This window comes from Typopeltis vanoorti, chromosome 6, assembly GCF_054136105.1.
Source record: "Typopeltis vanoorti isolate ZY-2024b chromosome 6, IOZ_Tvanoo_1.0, whole genome shotgun sequence".
In the NCBI taxonomy this organism is placed as follows: domain Eukaryota; kingdom Metazoa; phylum Arthropoda; class Arachnida; order Uropygi; family Thelyphonidae; genus Typopeltis; species Typopeltis vanoorti.
In genome coordinates, this window is record NC_143554.1 from 39,574,127 (window position 1) to 39,588,086 (window position 13,960).

The 13,960-nt window shown below is 34.9% G+C and overlaps 1 protein-coding gene across 1 annotated transcript in view; it reads right to left on the reverse strand.

Annotated features, from left to right (window-relative positions):
- LOC150105397 (integrin-linked kinase-associated serine/threonine phosphatase 2C-like) overlaps window positions 1-13,960 on the reverse strand; it is a 177,199-nt gene that overhangs the window by 29,141 nt on the left and 134,098 nt on the right. The window lies entirely within an intron of this gene.

Consider the following 13,960-nt stretch of genomic DNA (forward strand, 5'->3'; position numbering starts at 1 on the left):
CTCCTTCTTGGAATGCTTTTCACATAAAGGGAATGGTCTTCAGACAACAACAGAACTTCATTAATCACTTTATGGAACTCCTTATTAGGACATATCACTAAAAAATTGGGGGAAGAGTCATCGGCGAGTATTTTATTTTCACTGCAAGTAGGATTTTGCATAATTTATCTAGCCCTGGATGGTGTATATTTAAAACCAACATGCAGATCTACATGTTTTGTGCAAATAAAATATCTGGACACAGAATTAGAAGCATTCAGTACTGTGTAGAACTGAGTGTGTATCTTAGTAAGGGATTGTATTTGACAAGACAAATTCCACTCATAGTGCATGTTTTGGTTTCAGTCAGTACAGAATACAATTTGATTGGCTAAATCCTAAATAGCTATTCCATCCCTACTATTTTCAGCATTCAAGTGGATATTTATTAATGAAACATATCATGAGAAGGTGAAGAATGGATATAGGATTGACAGCATAGCCAGTTATCTGCATTCCTTACTATACAGAGAAATGGATACCGTGATGGTCGAAAATCAGGTTTCCTCACAATTTGCCTGTCGACCATTTTCTTTTAAACTGGTCTAGTACTTGTGAGATCTCCATGGGCAGCTCATATGCTTTTAATGTCCATCTAAACCTTGATCCTTTTCTGATAAGCTATTTTTGCTTCAGAAACCTGTGTGCTAATCGTTCATCTCTCACTCATTCAAGAGATCATACCATTTTAAAATAGATCTACTCACGCATTCCTGGATACTAATAATATCCATTTCTTTTTAACAATCATTTTTAATATGATTCTGTCATGCAGCTTGCTCATTGGTTATAATATGATTTATTAAAATTATTGGTTTTTAATATGATTCTGTCACGCAGCCAACTCTCAGAATCATATGTTAAAATTGATTTGAATGTTATATTATATACTAACATTTTAGGTTTTCTCTCATTTCATAAAAAAAATGTGGATATGGATCAAATAGTTTTATTTATTCATTATAATGTGAAAGAAAGGGAAATAATTTGAAGTCAAATCTATTGCAATAAAATGATCTCTAGATCTTTCAAGGCAGTGATACTTCAATCCTGAATACCACTTGAATAATGACATAGGAAATGGAGTGGACAGAAAAGATGCGTGTTTCACATTCTCCTCTTCAGAACACAGAAATATTTACCTCTAGCTTATTCCAGCACAAACACATTATATCTATAATCCCTTCAGCATCCAAACAGTTTGGTATTATTATTTGTTTTTTGTTATGATACTTATGCTTAACTCTTAACACTTCATAAATCTCACATCCATCTAATCTTAGAACATTGTGCTTGCATTTGGGGTGCCCATAAAACATCCCTCAGAATAGCAGATTGTATGCAAAAGAGAGTTATGTGCTTAACAGATGATCCCTCTCACACTGACTCCCTTCAGTCACTTTCTCATACATACTCTGTTGCTATATATCTTTTCTATATGTATTTTCATGGATGTTGTTCCATGTTCCAATGAACTGGCACTAACATTCTTACACTTATCTCTAATCATGTATGAACATGAGCAGCTGATGGTCAACCCATATACCAGTTCAACTCTAAATTCATCAAACCAACTTTTTTCATTCATGTATAGTTTTCTCCAATGATTACAATCCTCACTCTTCAAGAAACATATCAAGAAATTCCTTTCTTCTCTCTAACCACTTGCCCTATACATGGTCCTGTCATAGTCTTGAGACCTCTCATCTATATTATATATGTGTGTGTGGGTGGTAGCATTTTATTGTCCCTTTAGAAAAAGCATTGGTCCAATTTGTGCCATGTGAATATTTTCCACATCATTACTCCATTTTTTGCAGCTTGTACAAAAGAGATGAAACATGGATGATTCATCATTTGTCGTTGATGTTCTAGCCCTGTCACATATGTTAAAAAATTCAAATCTAGATTCATATACTCATTCTTTTCCTCCACCGAAGCCTCAAAATTCCCATCCAATTATTCCTTATGCCCTGTATACTATCTGAAATGAGTAGTTCAGGAAGTCAATGACTGCTGAACCTTTCATTTCAGTTTTGCTTTGAATTGGAATGAACTGAGTCGAAGCTAAAAGTATCATCAAAAGAAAGTATGAAGGCTCAGCCCAATTTTCCTGAATAAACTTCAGTTTAATTTGAAGTTCAGTGACTGAAAATTATCAGCTTGATTTAAGTAAATTTCAATAATAGGAATACTTCTATAAAGCTTATTCACTTCATCATTCCTTCTCAATTTTGAAGAAAAAGGTACCTCCCCATTTAAAAAATAAAATAAAACAGAATTTATGAAAAGATCACAGATCAGTGATCTTTTCTTGAAAGTGTGCTTACTTAAATGATCACTTTGTCAGGATTAACACTCTCCCAAGCTCAGTGGAAGTGCATCCACGGCATTAGGCTGCATGAAGAAAGAGAATCATACGAGCGTGGTCTGAAAAGTTCTCGGTCTAACAATGAAAAAACGAATTTATAATTTCAAAATTACTTTCTCCTTTAAGACTAATACAATTATTCCAGCGATGCTCTAGCACCATTATCCCGTCCTTGTAGTGGATCTCAGTAAGATCTGCAAAATACTCTTTTAGAGCTGCAATTACCTCTTGATTCGAAGAAAAATGCTGACCAGTGAGGAAGAGTTTTAGTTTTGGGAAGAGACAGAATTCAGAGGGAGCCAAAACTGGGAAATAGGGTGGATGTCCCAACAATTCATAGTGCAGATCCCTTAATTTTCCCATTGCCAAAACATCTCTGTGGGCAGGTGCATTGTCCTGATGAAAGATGATTTTTTTTTTCTTCTGCAAACTGGGTCTTTTCTCACGAATTTTTTCGTCTAGCCTGGTTAAAAGATCAGAATAATATTCCCCGGTTATTTGTTTTACCCTTTTCAAGATAATCAATAAACAAAATACCTTTAGCATCCCAAAACACCGATGCCATGACCTTTCCTGCTGATGGAACTGACTTTGTCTTCTTTGGCGCTGAACAACTGGCTTCAGTCCACTGTTTTGACTGCTGTTTGGATTCTGGTGTGTAATGGTGAATCCAAGTCTCATCCATAATAATAAATCGATGCACAAAATCAGTTTTATTCTTGTTAAAATGCTCCAAGAGCACTGTTCAGAGATTTTCATGCAAGTGCAATTTTGATCTGCTGTGAGCAAACGCGGCCCATCTTGCGCAAAGCTTTTTCATTTGCAATTCTTCATGCAAAACACGTATATCCAACACGTTCTTTTGAAATGCCTATAGTCTCAGCAATTTCATGCACTTTGACTCGCAGGTCATCCAATACCATATCGTGCACTTGATCAATGATTTCTGGTGTTGTTACACTTTTTGGGATGTCCTTCACGTGAATCATCCTCAAGGCTGGTATGGCCACGTTTAAACTTGCCAGCCCATTTTTTAATTGTTCATGTTTAATTGTTTAATTCTTCATGCAAAACACGTATATCCAACACGTTCTTTTGAAATGCCTATAGTCTCAGCAATTTCATGCACTTTGACTCGCAGGTCATCCAATACCATATCGTGCACTTGATCAATGATTTCTGGTGTTGTTACACTTTTTGGGATGTCCTTCACGTGAATCATCCTCAAGGCTGGTATGGCCACGTTTAAACTTGCCAGCCCATTTTTTAATTGTCGAAAATGAAGGAGAAGAGTGCCCATAAACTTTTATGAACTTTGAATGAATTTCTTTTGCCGTTAAACCTTCTTTTACAAAGAATTTTATAATCACACGATACTCAATTTTATCCATTTCAAGGGATACAGACAATGCTTTTGCTTCAGACAGCTGTATAAAACAAATTACTTGATAGAATGATTTGCAATTTCGCATGGATATTTATGACAGATGTACCAACTTAAAAAAAAAAATCTTGCCGATAGTGTTGCCATCTATGGTCGAGGCTGAGAATTTTTCAGACCACCCTTGTAAATTCAATTCTAGTCACTGACTAGAGGAAATTTTTCTAAGCCTTTTTTCGACCAGTTCCTGAGTTATTTGATCTCTGGCACAGGCAAGTGAGTTTTTTCTCCTGGAAACTCTGGTTTTTTATCCAGTAAACTCAAGAAAATCAACTGTAGAGCCCACACCATTTCAGACAGTAAACATAGTGTTAGGATTAGGGACCACAAGATGGTGGCACTTGTCACCCACTTCTCTTCACCAGATGCCATATATAATTAGTGATAGTCTTGGGCCAGCTATCTCTGACTGACTACCAGTGGAGATTGAACTGCCCCTGTTTCCAAAAGTGAGATAGGGCTAAAACAGCCTCACCTACTCTCTATAGGAGAATAAAAGGCATTAGCAGATAAAAAAAAACAAAAAACATATTGCTTGTGCAACAGACAGTAACTGAAATGGGTCTGTGATAAGTGGCTGGCACCACTACCAATATCTCCCCCAATTTGCTTGTAGGTATTATAATCAGTGACTGGCTGTAAGCATTCTGTTTTAGATGGAGAAACTGTCTATTGTATCAATAACCGATATGAATTGATACACTTAAAGATAGTGTGGGTTATTCCTTAATTCTAAAGATAGTCTCTGTCAAGGTGCAGTACAGATTTACTAATATACAGTACATATATATATATATAAATGAAACAATTTCCACTTAAATAAAACTTGGGCAATACATTTATATATAGAATATTTTAAATAATCCATTTAATTCAAGAATAACAGCCTCCCTTGAGGAGTCCCTATTCCGTGGAGGTCTCAGATAATAATACTTTTTGATCATTTGTCAAAATCAAGATCATTCAGGTGACAAATAACACACACATATGCACATTGGTTTATAAACAAATCAGATTATAATGAATTAGAATTTGTCGTTGTCTGAGCAATTCAGGTATAAGCTTTTATGCCCTGTTTATGCTCTGCAGATGAAGTTGATCTTTCCATCTTAATCTTGGACATCCATGGTCTCTTCCTCCTGTAGGTTTATATTTATATGCTAATTTTGGAATCCTATTGTTATTCATCCTTTCTGTGGTGTAGCCAATTTTGCTGATATTCTTCTATTTCTTGCATGATGTTTTTTTGTATCTAATCGTTCTCTTATTGCTGTTTTTTTCTTTTTATCTAGCCTAGTGAGTCCCAGGAGAGGTCTTAGAAACTTCATCTGTGCTGCTTCCAGTCTTTGTTTCTTTGTTTTAGAATCCAAGTTCCACTTCCAAATATGAGAGATGGTTTAGAGGTCATATTATGTAATCTTGAGTTTCTTTAGTCATTAGTTTTCCAAAATTTCTTTTAATTATGCCATTCATTCTATCGTAAACTTGTAGTCTTGCTTCCAACTGTGAATCAGTACTGTTTTGTGAGATTATATTTCCCAAGTATTTGAATTCTGTAACGTGTTCTATTATTTTATTGTTAAGCATAATTTTGTTTTCTTCGGCGCTGAACAACCGGCTTCTGTCCACTGTTTTGACTGCTGTTTGGATTTTGGTGTGTAATGGTGAATCCAAGTCTCATCCATAATAATAAATCGATGCACACAATCAGTTTTGACTTTTTGAATGGATGTTTCCACACATTGCCATAGCTTTTGTTTTTGTTTCAGAGATTTTCATTTAGATGGTTAGTTGAAAAATGGAGTTTATCTTCTGAATTTGAAATTAGCACTTGATCATCTGCATAAAGTATTGCATTTAGCTGTATATTATTTGTTAGTTTAACTCATTTTGACAGTTGTTTACTATTCTTTTAGGATTTTGTTTATATAAATGTTGAATAGGATTGGGGATAAGCCACAACCTTTTCTTACTCTTTTATTTATAGTTATAGGTTCTAATAATGTTCCATTCAAATTTGATGCAAATTTTTGTTTCTCTGTATAGACTTTTTATTGCACTAATTAATTGAGGAGGTGGGGTGTTTAAGGGTCAAAGCTGTATAACTGAGAGACCTCCACAAAGCCTTTAAAGGAATGTGGAGAACCGACCAGGGATTCTGACTTAATGTCCAATCCTCACCTTCTTGTGGTATACTCTGTTAGGTATTTACCTGGATACTGAACGAATGAGGATGGGCTGGCAATTTGGGATTTAGCCGACCAAATTGTATTCTTATAGGCTAAAACCAAAATTTCAAATCATGGTACAACATTGAGAGAATTTCATGCCAGCCGGGGCGTTGTTTGGTTAAACAAGACCCCCGTTGTTTTTGACAAGGAATCAGGGCAAACAGCGAAAAGTCAGCTATTGGAACAAATCCTAAAACTTACCCCAACTCAACATTACCAGAATTCAAGATCGGTACCATCAACATAAGAAGCCTGAATGGCAAAGAAATGGAGCAAGCTGAGGAATTAGAAAAGTACCAGATCGACACAATTAGTGATTGAAATAAAAAAGACAAAAACTGGTGAGATCTTTCTCAGCAATAAATACAAAATGTTATATTCAGGCAAGGACAATCAAGGAAAAGAAGGAGGAGCTATAGCATTCAACACTAAATACGAGGCTAATCTTCTTGAATGGCAGGCAGTCTCAAGTAGAGTAACGTGGGCAAATATGAGAATGGGGAACTGGAAATGAGACTTATTTGTGCATATAAGTCTCACATCCAATTCCCCACAGAAGATTCTACTAACGTAGAAGTTGAGGAATTTTTTGAGGCTTTAGAGAAAGCAACTGACACAATGAAAAAGGAAAAGTTGGTCCTTGTTGGGGACCTAAACAGCAGAGTAGAAAATGATTGTCAGACATACAAAAATATTTTGGGAAAATTTGGAGAAAAGAGCAAAGCTAATAATAATGGCAAATACCTGTTGGATTTCTGCTCAGGAAATGGACTGGTTATTACTAACACATGTTGCGACATAAAAATGTGCACAAATTCACATGGAGAGAAGAGGGAAGGAATAAGAAAAGTCTCACTGACTATGGTATTGTCGATAGCAATGCTTTCTCCCTAGTGCAGGATATCGGAGCGTACAGAGGATTTGAAATTGGAAGTGATCGCTATTTGGTCTTCAGCAGGATAAACTAGAATTTCATATTGAAAAGAATAATATGTAAGAAAGTTTTAAAGTGAATAAAAGTTGAGCAGCTCTCAGATGTGAACTGTAGACTAAAATACAGAAACATTATTGAAGAAAAAATAAAAGTTTCAGAACAGAAACTAAACCTTGGAGATTCGGTGGCAAGACTTGAAGAAAACCCTGATTGAATCAGCCAGAGAGGCATGTGGTGAGTTGCCTGCAAGGATAGAAAAATCAGAACTCTACGGTGTACACACAAAGTTAAAAAGGCAGTGAAGGAAAAGAAGAAAGCATATCAAAACTTCCTGGCAAATAAAGCAGCTAGTGTTCTTGGAGAATACGGAGACAAATGTAAGAAAGCTAAATACTGTGTAAAATTAGCTAAACAAAAGTTGTGAGAAGACTTCGGTAGGAACATAGCAAATAAATATCAGGAAGTGGCAAGATATTCTGGAGGTTGTTGAAGAAGCTCAGAAATGGAGGAAACAGTGTTGTAAAAGGAATTAGAGATGATAAAGGTGACGTGAAAACTGAAGAAAAAGATATCCTTGAAGTATTCAGTAATTACTTCAAAAAATTGCTAAATGAAACAAGCAGTGTTAGCACAGTGATTAAAAAACACTCAATACGCACTTGAAGTAGAAAAAGATATCAAAGGCTTGAAATGTGGAAAGGCAGCAAGTAGATGATATTTGACCAGAAATGCTGAAGTATGGAAGTATAAAAGTCTTACAGTGGCTGCACTGCATAGTTCAAAAGGCCTGGACAGAGGGACAAATTCCAGGTGATTGGAGTATTGCACTCATAGTATCCATATATATATATATAAAATGGAAATAAAACTGAATGTGAAAATTACAGAGATATTTCCCTATTGAGTGTTCCTGGTAAGATTTATGCAAGTATACTTGAGAAACGGATGAGAAGAATTGTGGAAAAAAACTTGGGGAAGAACAAGCTGGATTCAGGCCAAATAGAAGCTGTCAGGATCAGATCTTCACTTTACGACAAATAGTTGAGAAATCATGGGAATATAACATCATCATCATCAAATTCCTGCCATGTACCCTCAAGGGGTGTACAGGATATAATAGTACCACATGAAAAATCTAGAAAATTGTAGAAACTTCCTATCTACAATTTTCCTCCAAATCAGTCTGTTACTTGTCAAGACTCCAACATTATCAGATCTTATATTTCTATCGTCTAAGGCACTTTGTAACATATCAATCCATCTATATCATGGTCTTCCTCTGGGTCGTTTTTCTGCCAACCTGGCAAAGAACACTTGTTTTACTAATCTTTCCTCGCCCATTCTGTTTAAGTATCCATACCATCTTAAATTAGCTCTGTTAAGGTATTCCTGGATGCTGACAATGTCAAGTTCTTTCCTAATATCCTCGTTTTCATTATGATATTGCCATTGATGCCATCTGTTCATGCCTCTAATCTTTCTCAGGACTCTCATATCTGCGGTCTCTAGTCTTTGGTCAAGTGTTTTACTTCTGACTCAGCTCTCAGATCCATAAGTTAAAACTGGTTTGAACACAGTCTTGTATACAGCTAATTTAGTGTTCTGACTAATTTCTCTCTTATTCCATATGAATTTATTCAATTGACTTCCCATGATACCAGCTTTGCTGATTCTGTTGTCTATTTCCATATTTAATTTACCATCTTCACTAAAAATCGTGCCTAAGTAACTGAAATTTTTTACTTGTTCCACAGGTTCTCCATTCACAACACAGTTGACATTTTCAATGATTCTGCCTATTTTCATTGTCTTTGTCTTTTTAATGCTGACCTTCATACCATAGCTATTACAACAGTTATTCAATTTAGTCAGAGAATCTTGCAGACTTGTAGCAGATTTATTTAGAAGTATAACATCGTTTGCATAAAGCAAAGAGCTGACATTAACATCTGCAATTTTGATACCAGTTTCATACCACTTTCCTTCATAATATGATCCATATCTATATGGATAAAATTTGATTTCGTTATATAAATGAAATAAAAATTCATTATCCATATAGATCCATATCTATATGGATAATGGATAAAAGAGAAGATAATGAACATCCTTGTCTCACACCAGATTTAACATTAAACCATCTTTCTGTACTTCCTTCAATCTTAACTGCTGATTTACAACTCAAATAAAGACTAAATATTGCTTGATATAATGCCCCATTGACCATATAACTGTAGCATATTGAATAACTTCTCTCTTGGCACATTATCATATGCCTTTTCCAGATCGACAAAACTTAAATACAGATCTTTGTTATATTCCCATGATTTCTCGTCTATTTGTAGTAAAGTGAAGATCTGATCCTGACAGCCTCTATTTGGGCTAAATCCAGCTTGTTCTTCACCAAGCTTTTCTTCCAGAATTCTTCTCAACCTTTTCTCAAGTATACTTGCATATATCTTACCAGGAACGCTCAGTAGAGAAATACCTCTGTAATTTTCACATTAAATTTTATTTCCCTTTTTATATATGGGTACTATGAGAGCTCTACTCCAGTCATCAGGAATTCGTCCTTCTGTCCAGGACATTCTGAACTATGCAGTGCAGCCACTGTAAGACTTTTATCCGCCATACTTCAGCATTTCTGGTCGAATATCATCTACTCCTGCTGCCTTTCCACATTTCAAGCCTTTGATGGCTTTTTCTATTTCAAGTATGGATATGTATTCCTGACTGTTTGTCTGTTGAGTATTTTTTACCACTGTGCTATCACTGCTTGTTTTATTTTGCAATTTTTCGAAGTAATTACTCCATACTTCAAGGATATCTTTTTCTCCTGTTTTCATGTCACCTTTAGCATATCTAATTCCTTTTACAGCACACTTTCCTCCATTTCTGAGCTTCTTCAACAACCTCCAGAATATTTTGCCACTTTTTGATATTTATTTTCTATGTTGTTGCCAAAGTCTTCCCATGACTTTTGTTTAGCTCTCATGCTCTTAGAGAATACATTTGTATCTGTATTCTCTAAGAGCACTAGCTGACTTATTTGCCAGGAACTTTTGATATGCTTTCTTCTTTTCCTTCACTGCCTCTTTAACTTTGTGTGTCCAACATAGAGTTCTGATTTTTCTATCCTTGCAGACAACTCACCAGATGCCTCTCTGGCTGAATCAATCAGGGTTTTCTTCCAGGCTTGCCACTGAATCTCCAAGGTTTAGTTCCTGTTCTCAAACTCTTTCATTTTTTCTTCAATAATCTTTGTGTATTTTAGTCTACAGTTCACATCTGAGAGCTGCTCAACTTTTATTCGCTTTAAAACTTTCTTACATGTTATTCTTTTCACTATGAAATTCAATTTTATCCTGCTCAAGACTAAATAGTGATCACTTCCAATTTCAAATCCTCTGTACACTCTGGTGTCCTGCACCAGGGAGAAAACATCACTATCAACAATAACATAGTCAATGAGACTTTTCTTATTCCTTGCCTCTTCTCTCCATGTGAATTTGTGCACCTTTTTATGTTGGAAAATGGCATTAGTAATAACCAGTCCATGTCCTGATCAGAAATCCAGGTATTTGCCATTATTATTAGCTTTGCTCTTTTCTCCAAATTTTCCCAAAATATTTTTGTATGTCTCACAATCACTTTCTACTCTGCTATTTAGATCCCCAACAAGGACCAAAAACTTTTCCTTTTTCATTGTGTCAGTAGCTTTCTCTAGAGCTACAAAAAATTCTTCCACTTCTATCTTAGTAGAGCCTTCTGCGGGACCATAAGCACACATCAGTCTCATTGTCCAGTTCCCCATTCTGATATTTGCCCATATCACTCTACTTGAGACATCTTGCCATTCAAGAAGATTAGCCTCGTATTTAGTGTTGAATACTATGGCTACTCCTTCTTTTCCTTGATTGTCATTGGCTGGGAATATAACAAAGATCTGTATTTAAGTTTTGTAGATCTGGGAAAGGCATATGATAAGGTGCCAAGAGAGAAGCTATTCCAAACGCTACAGTTATTTGGTGTTAATGGGGCATTTTTATTTGAGTTGTAAGTCAGCAGTCAGAATTGTAGGAAGTACAAGAAGATGGTTTGACACCAGATTTTTTAAATCTGGTGTCAAACAAGGATGTACATTATCCCCTCTGTTATTTATTATCTATATGGATCACATTATGAAGGAAAGTAGTATTAAACATGTTATCAAAATTGGAGATGTTAATGTCATCTCTTTGCTTGATGCAGAGGACGTTATACTTCTAAATAAATCTGCTACAAGTCTGCAAGATTCCCTGACCAAATTAAATAACTGTTGTAATAGATATGGTATGAAGGTCAGCAACAACAAGACAAAGAAAATAGGCAGAAGTTTTGAAAATGTCAACTGCAATGTGAATGGAAAACCTGTGGAACAAGTAAAACATTTCAGCTACTTAGGCACGATTTGTAGTGAAGATGGTAAAGTAAATATGGAAATAGACAACAGAATCAGCAAAGCTGGCATGGTAGAAAGTCAATTAAATAAATTCATATGGAATAAGAGAGAAATTAGTCGGAACACTAAATTAGCTGTATACAAGACAGTGTTCAAACCAGTTTTAACTTATGGATCTTAGTGAGAAGTAAAACACTTCGCCAAAGACTAGAGACAGCAGATATGAGAGTCCTGAGAAAGATTAGGGGCACGAACAGATGGCATCAATGGCAATAGCATATTAAAAACAAGCATATTATGAAAGAACTTGACCTTGTCAGCATCCACGAATGCATTAGCAGAGCTAATCTCAGGTGGTATGGTCACTTAAACAGAATGGGTGATTAAAGATTACCAAAACAAGTGTTCTCTGCCAGGTTGGCAGGAAATGACTCAGAGGAAGACCGAGATATAGGTAGATTGATACAGTAAAAAGTGCCTTAGAAGATAGAAATATAAGATCTGATAACGTTGGAGTCTTGACAAGTAACAGACAGATTTGGAAGAAAATTGTATATAGGAAGTTAGTAACGATGTAAATTTTTCATGTAGTACTATCATATCCTGTACACCCCCCTTGAGGGTACATGGCAGGAATTTGTTAATGAAATGAGGAGGTATTTTCTCATCTTGTAATATTTTCCAGAGTAGATTTCTGTTCAAGTTATCATAAACCTTTTCGCAGTCAATAAATAGAAGAAAAGTGGCCAGATTAAATTCTTCTAATTTTCTGTATATTTAATTACTCTGTTCTTTAAAATGTTTGCATATAGGTTAGATGCTGTTATTAAGAGAGTAATGCCTCTGTAATTTCCACATTTGTCCATGGGACCTTTTTTGTGAATATTTATTATTGCTCCAGTTTCCCATTCTTTTGGGATCCTTTGATATTTCCAGAATGAATTAGAATTAACTAGCGATAATCCTTCAAGTGCCCCATTTTTTGTTAGACTTTTGGATCACCTCTCCCCTTCCTCAAGTGTCACATCATAAATTAAATACCTCATGTTTTTCCTTTAACACTTACAAAAATAAAAATGGGTTATGACTTATAATTAATTATAATTAAATTATTTCAGTTAATTCAGTATACTCTTTTGGGGTTTAACAGGTTTTAATTGTTTTTTTTTTAAACAACCTTTATTAGTTTTAAAAAATTTAGTTGCCATGTTTCTATCTGAAAAGTTCTTAATTTTATGAGAAAACATCCTGACTTGGACATTACTTAAGAATAATATGTAACACATTTGAGTTACTTCATCTCAAACTGTGAACAAACATGTAATACTAGATGAATGATTTTTACACTAGCTTGATCACAGGTAAATTGAACAAACTTGTAATAAATAAACTTCTTGAAAATACTGCTGTTTTCTGATACTTGACAAACAGTTAAGCACTGCAAACTGTAAACACACATTTCAGTTTCACATGCTATATTTCTCTCCTTTCCATCATGTAGCAATGAATGTTTAATGCTGAAATGTTTTCTATTAAGGTTCGAGTCCAAAGTGCAAAATCACTGCAAGTTTTAAACACTATTTAATTTCCTTTTACTCAATTACAGAAAGAAATTCAAGAAATTCTTTGATAAGAAAGAAAGGAAATCATTTCTGTGAAAACATTTCTTTAGCTTTTCTATCAACTGCAAACTCCCGCACTTCAAATATATTTTCACATAGAGCAACTTTCAAATCAAACATCTCCTTTTTGCATATTTCCCTACAGAATAGAAAAAATCAATTATAGTTTTAAATGAAAACTTCCTTATCAAAATAATTCCACTGTGAAGCTCTGAACTTACATTTTAATTATGTAATAGCTAAAACAAAAACTATAAAACAATTTTCTTCTGGAAAACATACAGTGACTCATGTTGCTTAATGTAGATAAAAAAAAATCCTTTTTTTTCTGCAATAAAAGACACTGCAAATTTTTAAATGCAAAATTTTAAGTATTCTCCTTTCCATATTTATTAAGACTGCTTGAGCTACAGATTACCTCAAAATAACTTATGACATACCAGGTATTATTGAGGAAAAACAGTAGATAGTATGTGGTCACTTCTCACAGGAAAGATATGACACATTATGAATACACTGAACTAAACTGCAGCAACTACTAAATAACTACATATAATAAACAAAGATAGATGCTGAAAGTTTTTTTCACTTGGATATACTATAAATTAAAGATGCCAAGAAATTATATTGTTGGTTTAATCCATTATCCAAGTGTAAGGAAACAAATCACACAATGGCCAGCAAAAATTAGAGGGCACATTGGTTGTGAATATCACTTGCGCTTTGGCCAACTTTGCACGAAACTTGATGTTAATGTGCTACTTTAAATTCTGTTCACTCATTTATGCACTGAAAGCAACAAACACATATGTGCAACCTCTACCACAGCTTGTCAGTGAGGCCATTCTGGGAATTTAATTGCCACACCTTGTTATAATTCC